The sequence below is a fragment of the Onychostoma macrolepis genome, chromosome 03 (genome assembly GCF_012432095.1).
Source record: "Onychostoma macrolepis isolate SWU-2019 chromosome 03, ASM1243209v1, whole genome shotgun sequence".
Taxonomy (NCBI): Eukaryota; Metazoa; Chordata; class Actinopteri; order Cypriniformes; family Cyprinidae; genus Onychostoma; species Onychostoma macrolepis.
In genome coordinates, this window is record NC_081157.1 from 26,300,097 (window position 1) to 26,309,090 (window position 8,994).

Consider the following 8,994-nt stretch of genomic DNA (forward strand, 5'->3'; position numbering starts at 1 on the left):
ACTAAATCCCTTGCTATGTTTAGGAGTTGGGGTTGAGTTAAGGTCTCAGAAAATATCTCAGTATAAAGGTGGTTAAAACCACTTCTGTATTTTGCTTTCAAACATGTGATATTTTCCCTGAATTATTCAACATATGATAACATCTGAAGATTGCCACGGCTTGACAGAATCCACTAAACTGAGGACATTTTGATAAATCAGGATAAGTCTCCTTTGTGTGACTGCCCAAATGCAACCCAGTACATTCAGTACATTTTTCATGTCCCCTTTGTACAAGTGCACTCACAAACCTGCGCCCATTTGGCAATACATCCTATCCCAGCTGTGATTTACTCCTGACTCTTTACAGACGCCTTGGTGAGCTGGTATGAAGCGCTCAGGGAAATGTCAAATGCCCCAGTATGTTTCCTCCTCCCTCAGCCAGCCCAGCGATGGGAAGACGTCAGCCTATGGAACAGGACAGACCGAGAGGATGCCAATTATTTCGCAGCAAGGACTTGGACAGATAAAATAAGGATTCTAAAGGACAATCCATCTCATTGTGTGCAATCTTGGAGAGAGGACGTGAGAAGAGCAAGTAAAAAAAAGGAAACAGTGTGCAGTAATGGAAAAGTCAGTGTTTTGCTCTGAGCCAGAGTTGATGTTAACGAGCCACTGTAAGATCAGCATGCTTATGCACAGAGTGGACACTATGTGCCTTTTAAAGCCATTGAAGGAATGCTCAGCGGCTTCAGAGCCCAGCCCTGCCAGCTTCAGGGCCTCTCACACGTAACAGGAGTCTGAAATATAAAAACAACATCCTTTGATTTACCCTCTGGGAGGAGAGTTGGAGAAAGTGTAAATATAAGCTAGCCATCTGCTCATACATAAGCCTGAGAAACGTCACGGGGATCAAAGAGAGAATCAGGAAGAAATTCTTCTGTTAGAAGAGAATTATAAAGTAGATTCATGTTCAGTTTTCTTCTCTTCCTGTGTTGAACAATATTTATTTCTAGACTATGTACAGTTCATATCAAGTAGAAAACCAAGACAGGCCATTTCTGTAAACAGCAGACGTATTTTAAACGCTATTTTTATGTTGTTTTGCATACTACTATACTATGCAGTATGCAAACAGTTTGTATATACATGAAATACCTGGATAAACATAAAAAAGAAAGAATTTGAAAGGAAAATCCCACAACTCTATATATTCAACATGGCCTTCCATTTCTAATGTGACAAATGAACCAGAAGTAATATTATTCAAGTACTCTGCTCACTCAGCCCCTCTCTTCCGAGCCGCTCTCTGAGAGACGATGAATGCGACTAAAGTTTACCGTCTCTCAGAGATTAATGAATCTTACACTCACTTTTTCTGGAGGTGAAGCTGGATCACGAATGATTCGTACAAACAAAAATGCATTTACGTAGATCGGGGGCGCATTCCCTTCAGAACCAAAGGTAATCCACTGCGTCTTCAGCGGCTCAGATGTCGGGAGTAAATGACAACTGCTATGTTCATTATTGCATCCAACAACAAAACACTTCAGTCGTTTAGAAGACATTTTTGCCTACATCTGCTCCGGCGGTGAAACAATGGAGGAATGACAGCTCACTCAGGGCGGGTCTAAGGTAAGACGGCAGTGTCAATCAACTATCGTGGGAGGGCCTGGGTCGGTGTGACGTCACACAGACAGGCATCTGAGAACGGCTTGATATGAGAAAGGGGTAATGATTTTAGCAGATTAAAAAAGAAAATAAAAAATAAAAACACTGAGTGGATCTTTATCATTATAGGGTGGCTGTGTACACACATTGCCAACACACATTTCAGTTCAAACAGCTTGTAAAAGTGCATGTCGCATCTGATGACCCCGTTAAAATCTTCATTATTGACTCATTATTTGATTAAAACAGCAATAAATAAAGAAAGAAATTGATGGAAATCAATCAATCAATCAATTAATAAATCAGTATACATTGTTCCGGATATCTGCAGCCTCATGCACAGTTATGAGTGTGATATTGCTTTTATTCAGCAGATTAATATATAAGGAGTTAATATTCAGCAACTTGCATTCTTGACACATTAGTGTATTTGTGCACCAATGAGAAAAGTTCTAAACAAAGCCAAAGTGTCATTCACAACTTCCCTACTGTGGGCTCATGGGATAGAAAAGTGTACATCAGATGCACATTTCGTAATCTTGGTGGATGTTGTAGATCATCCAGATACTATTTGCTTACTGTTTTATGCAAAGCATTCAGACATACTATATTCATGTACGACTTAGTAAGGAAGTAGGCCTATTCAGATTCAGGAAGTTAGTTAATGAATAATGAATCAGTGTGTTTGAACAAACTGGTTGATTGAATGATTCAATGACTCACTTGTCACCACCTACTGGTGTAACAGTAGTCAGAGTCATTTTATATTCCCCACCAGCTGAGCAAATGCAGTGCTGGAAACCGTGAAAAGTCCCAGATCTGTTGCACAGAATGTTTGATCATATTTGATGCAATTTATGCATGCACTATAACAAGAACTGCATTCACACCCTATGGGAAATAAAACAGATGGTGCTGGAGTGGGGTTGAAAAGGAGGTGGAAGTCTGCAGGGGTTAGAGTTTAATACATGCCAAAAGCAAGTAACCCCCTGTGATCTCCCACTTCCTGGCCAGATCTGACCCCATCATCACCTTGCATGCTTTCCCTATATTATACTACATACCACAACCCCAGTGCAGAACAAGGCCTGCATTATGTGGCTTTTGTAAACAGGAAAGCATGCATATATTGGGTGTTGTCTTGGGTGAGACAAAGGGTGAAAACTTTGGAGTAACACAGATATTTGGTGTTGGCATGTGCATTCTCACATGGCTCAATGCATTGCTAAATGTATTTAGCACTCAGTGAAGGTTCCTCTGAGGGGAGGGAGACAGAAATGAAAGGTAAAGATGAAGAGATTTATGGGCCCTATCAGCAATATCTGTGGTAGAAGACAAATATCAATACCCAGAACGTCAAACATTTGATTGAGGAGTCTTAAGAGATTTTAAGGTGCTTTTGAGTCCATTTGACATCATATTTTAATTTCGTTCAGGTTAAGGTGACAGTAGGCTACTTTTCCAAATTCGAGTGCGCATCAACCAACTGCCGTTCAAACAGGACCAAGTAAGGGGCGTTCACACAGGTATTTTGTTTTGTATGCTGTTTTTGTATGCAAACATGCACTAGATGGATGTCTTTGACTCTTGCACTCGTGCTTCGAGCATGACATGGTGTGGTAAAAAAGTTAAAAAGTGAAACTTTTAAAATCGTGTCTCAAGACTTTGCAATTTGTGTTCATTCCACTGCCCCATGCCTCGAGTTTTTGCATTCCACTGCGCTGCTCTTCCATTGTTTTTATAATGTAAACATGCTCTAGAGTCTAGACAGATATTTGATTGTTGCACTTTTGCAGCCGATGGCCCATGAAGTTCAACCTTAAAAAAAAACAATGTTTGCTTTTTTTTTTCTGCTACTGACATAAAATAAATTGTGAACAATTATGTATTCTATTATTAATAATATTTTTTTGTTCGCTAAACTGAAAATATGATCATAAATTCTTACAAATTCGTTTTACAGTATACTCTGATAAACTTTAAAGAAATAAAATATATTTATATATTTATTGTTGCCAAAATACATTTTAAATGTATGCTAAATTAGTTCAAAAAACAGTGAAGCTCAAATAAATATATATTTGAAATAGAACATATAATTAGTTTCAACCTTTTATATACTAAAATATGTATTTCAAATTACATTTCCAATCTTACAATCTTATGTTTACATTGAAATGCTTTTTAAATATATGTTTATATTTTTACAGAATATTTTCAAAATATACAAAAAACATATTGGTCGAAAATATTTACTTAAATATTGTTGGCCAGTTTCGTACATTTTGAAATAAAATCAGTGTACTGTAGGTTTCCTTTTAGATTTTGACATTGCAATACAAACTGGTAATTGCCATCCTGAAAATTCAAACCTTTAACCATTTGAGACTTCATGACCTACAAAGATAGTCTCTTTTCAGTCATCTGTTCTCAGCTCATGTACTCATATTTAATTTACTTAATACTTTTCAAATGTTTTACTCCCTTCAAAAAAACCCTAAAAGGTATACAACTAGCCTATGTCTTGTTTTTTCCCGAAACGGAACGATGATTGGATGGTCTTGTTTCCAATAAACATCTATTATTCTGCAGCTACATCATTTTTTTGAGCTTTTGAATTGAAAATAAAGCTAAAAACTCACTTGTCTTGATGTTGCTGATATTGGATTCATGTGTAAAGTGTTTTCATTTTGGTGAAAAGGGCGTGACTCCACATGGCCTGCTCCCAGTGTGAATGCTGTAATCTGGAAAAACACGTATAATTCATAAGAAGCATCTCATGTTTTTAAATGCAAAAAAGCACTCTGTGTAAATAGCCCTTAAGTGAGCGCAGTGCAGATGGAGTAAGCTAGTATATCTCACTAAATTATGTTTTGTCTGCAAGGCTGTTATTAACGTACATTAAATAGCTTTTCATTGTACGCTTAAAGTTTACAGTTCCACTAAAGTGGCAAATGCTTCTGGAGCGAGTGTAGAAGTAGGATTTAGGAGCGAGTATTTGAGCCGATTCCAGTGGGCTGTGATTTATACAGGAAACTGCTTATTGCAACAGACAGACACTCTGGAGGAAAGAGAGAAAGAATTACAATGTGAACATAAAAAAAGAATCTCAACCGCAATCATACGTACAAACTGTAGACATAAAGCACGGTTGTAAGTGGGGAGTTCTGAACACCTTGTGCTTTTCGCTCTGATCCATGGTGATTTTAAAACCTTAAACGACACGTCAAACATTCATCTCAAGCAAACTGTTCCTCATCCATGTGTGTGGTCCCATGGGCCCAGGGTCAGAGGTCACTGCCAAACTGCCGTATGTTTACATTTTCCAATCCTTCTCAGACCACAAGTTGGAGTCGTCCATCGCCATGTACTCAAGAGCGGCTGCAATCTCAGCTAAAAAATACTTTTGGAAAATGCTTGATGGAAAAAGCAGTTCTACTGTTAAACGAGTTTCAAGCGCAGCTAGTGCAGTCGAGTATTCTTTCCATTTGGCTTTTATTATAATTTTTTTTAATTCACTTTCCAAAGGGCTGTAAAATTCAAAGCCCTTTGCTCATAGCGGTTAGATCTGCAAACAAACGAAAGACAAGAGCAAAACTGTTTCTGCAGCAGTGGATATCGTGGCCTGGCTTCCCTGCTCAGAAATATGGATATTGAGCTCAGTGCATTTCACCAAGAACATGCAAACGTACATAGAAAGCCCAAGAAGTTCAGCTGATCTCCACTTTATAAACCATCTGCATATCATCAGCGGTGAACTGTATTTTGGCGAGGGAGTGGAACAGAGAATCCTGAGCCTTACTTTTTATTGTCTTGATTTATGCTAGAACATATTGGAGCTAGACTAAAACCAGTGTTTCTCCACCTTCTAACCTTTTTTGTTTTATACCACCACAGAACATCAGTAAAAACCTCTTTAAATGTAATAAAGAAATTAATAGTTTTATTATGCATGGAGGCAAAAAAATTATCAAAAGTGACAAGTAAGACATTTATAAGGTTACAAAATAGTTCTCTCTCAACCATTTAACTTTTTATCAAAGAATCCTGAAATAAAATATAACAGTTTCCACAAAAATATGAAGCAGCACAACTGTTTTCAGCACTGATAAGACTGAAGACATGCTTCTTGACCATCAAATCAGCATATTAAATTGATTTCTGAAGTATCATGTGATGTTGAAAATTCAGCTCTATTCCATCACAGGAATTGATTACATTTTAAAATATACTGCAACAGAAAACAGTTATTTTAAATTTTAATAATATTCCAAAAATATTACTGGTTTTATTGTATATAAATGTAGCCTTAGTTGAGCGTAAAAAAAACTTGCAAAAACATCACAAAATACAGACCCAAAAGTTTTAGTGTAGAGACAACTCTATTGTTTTTAATATTAAGTTTCTGTTTTATTGGTATAATCAAAATCTTTCCAAGATAAATAGACAGTCCTGCCTTACTCAAACAACCAATGTTGCAGTTGTGGGATTTAAGCAGAACAATGTTTTAACTGTGCCACAAAACCACAGTATTTACACTTTGTTTGGAAAACAACCTACAAACGTTGCGCTTACTGTACAATTGCCTTTACATATTAAGTTGTGGTAGTAGAAAAGTATCTAACATCGAAAAATCACACACAGCACTTTTAATCGCTATGTTTTTGTGATGGACCGGAAAAGGAACTGTCCCAACTGTTTTATTGTTTCTGCGGGGAAGCCTCAGACATGTGTCGCGCCATGAATGTGGTCATTATTTGCTGGAGATGACAGGCTGAAAGGAAACTCTGTCTGGTTACTGTCAACTCGAGCTTTCAAACCAAGTGTGTCGCCCATCTATGATCATGACAGAAGGGTGGTCCACAGCTGCAGCCCATGGGCGAGTTTCCCTCCAGTTCTCTTGCAGCATGGCCCACCCTTTCTAGCAATCGAGAAATGAATCCTGAGACAAACCAGTTTGCGAAGACAAAGGAAAACCCCTGCATATGCTGTGTTTGGAGACACAGGAAAAAAATGATGGGAGGGGTCATACTGGAATCCCAAGAAGGCTGAATTGCGTACGTGTGTCTGTCTATAGAGAGAATGAAAAAGAAGTTGATCGTGCATTCTGTTCCACTCCCAGTTTTGACCCACCCCCTTTTCTCTATCTCTCACTCGTTCAAATCACTCGCTCTAGCAGGTTGCTTAATGGTTTCCAGATTTCTTCATGCTGGTTTCCTCCTGGAAGCCTTGACTCCTGTCATGAGATTCAGCAGTGGAGGCCGCGGTTCTGGCAGCTCACGGTGATAATGCTTCAAATATTCACAAACAGCGACCTCCTCTGGTTATATAGTAGAACAGCAGGACAATACTCAGCCTGGACCTGCTGATTTGACTTTTCAAGCAAGAACAGCACAAGGGCTAATTAATTGTGGGTGAATATATACAAATGCAGACTTAGGTGATCAGGAACCCTGGGCATCTTTTCAGTCTTAAGTTATTGGATCTGTGAAATTGATTTTCTTCTGCTTACAATATGTCTTGTAATCTGTGTTTTAAGGACTGTTCCGCTGGAGCATGTGCAATAATTGTTTATTGCTTAAACACTTTCTAATAAAAATCTGTAAAGCTTATTTAGATTTTATCAAATTATCTTTAAAAATATAGTATCCTGAAAAAGGAGCTTTTCTTTTTTTCTTTTCTCTTCTTAACAAAAATAAATTAATAATAATAATGATAGTCATATAAAGGCTCGAAATTAAAAGGTTTAAAAATAACTTCATTGAAACTCAATAACTTTTCAAAATTCGATTGAAAGTTCACCCCATATTCAATATTCAAAGAGCCACCGTCCATATACAGCAGGATATGTCCAGTGTTTCTGCTGTAATTATAACAAAGCTGTTTTGTGATTCCAGAACAATGTTCTTCAATAGAAATTATAGTTATTAAGGGGAAATAAAAAGAAATGTGATTTAGGTTTACACTGTGATTTTATGTGTTTGTTTTATTGTTTTATTTTAGATTATTTGAATATTTGTGACCCTGGACCACAAAACCAGTCTTAAGTCGCTGGGGTATATTTGTAGCAATAGCCAAAAATACATTGTATGGGTCAAAATTATCCATTTTTCTGTTATGCCAAAAATCATTAGGATATTAAGTAGAGATAATGTTCCATGAAGATATTTTGTACATTTCTTACTGTAAATATATCAAAACTTCATTTTTGATTCGTAATATGCATTGCTAAGAACTTCACTTGGACAACTTTAAAGGTGATTTTCTCAATATTTTTTTTTTTTTTTTTTGTTGCACCCTCAGATTCCAGATTTTCAAATAGTTGCATCTCAGCCAAATATTGTCCGATCCTAACAAACCATACATCAATGGAAAGCTTATTTATTTACTCAATTTACACTTAAGACTGGTTTTGTGGTCCAGGGTCACATTTAATAATAATTTAGTAATTTAAATACTTTTTAGGCCCCCGGCTGAGAACCACTTCTAACCAGTTCTAAATGTAATCCATTTGCAAAGCACAATTATTTCGTGTCACAAACAAAACACTAAAATACTCTGCTGAAGAAAGGTTTTAATCATACCCGGGTAAGAGTGGCATGGCATTAAGAAAAAGTGATGTTGTGCATGTAGCTGGCCACTAGGTGGCAGGATGTATCCACATTTTACACAAGCAGCGTGTACATGAAATAATGGATTTTTGGTCAAGCCAAGATTCATTAAATTCTTTTTTATGTGAACTGAAGAAACATTAACACCTAACAAACTTTGTAGGGCAGCAGGCAGATCAATCAAACCACTTTGCTTCTAACACACAAATCAATATTCACTCGTAAATTTGAGCAGGGAATAAGGGGCTTTCGATTTTCACCTGTAGACAGTATGTGAGAAAAGTGATATCAGTTAAATGAGTGAGTGTGAATTCTCTTTACTCACATGAAACTTGCATGTACATCTGCAGTCGCAGTGATCCAATTTAAAGAGCTGCATGTGGTCGGCCATCAGAGGGGGTCTTTAGCAGCGTGTGTTGACAAGCATCGAGCTTCCTCCAGCCTCAGGTAGGTTTATTGAATTTGTCGGATCAGTGCCCATCTATGCAGAGAACGATTTGCCAATCTAGAACTCATAGCAACTTCAAGCTTAAAATTCCACTCCTGCTCAAATAAACCAAAATCAAAAAGTGTTTATTGTCGATTCCACTGAACTAAATGGTCACTTTTGTATTTTCTCCTTGATAACTTCAACTAAAAATGAAAATGCTGTCATACTTATCGTGTCATTCCACATCCGTAAGACCTTCGTTCTTCTTTGATACAGTTATTATATTTTTGATGAAATCCAAGA

The 8,994-nt window shown here is 37.2% G+C and overlaps 1 long non-coding RNA gene across 1 annotated transcript; it reads right to left on the minus strand.

Moving 5' to 3' along the window:
* Positions 1-296: 296 nt before the first annotated feature.
* Positions 297-8,966, minus strand: LOC131537912 (uncharacterized). The gene is made up of 3 exons (XR_009270426.1): positions 8,587-8,966; positions 4,293-4,394; positions 297-447 (listed from the first exon to the last, which is right to left on the minus strand). It is a non-coding gene; the product is annotated as an uncharacterized LOC131537912 (long non-coding RNA).
* Between the last annotated feature and the right edge of the window lie 28 nt (positions 8,967-8,994).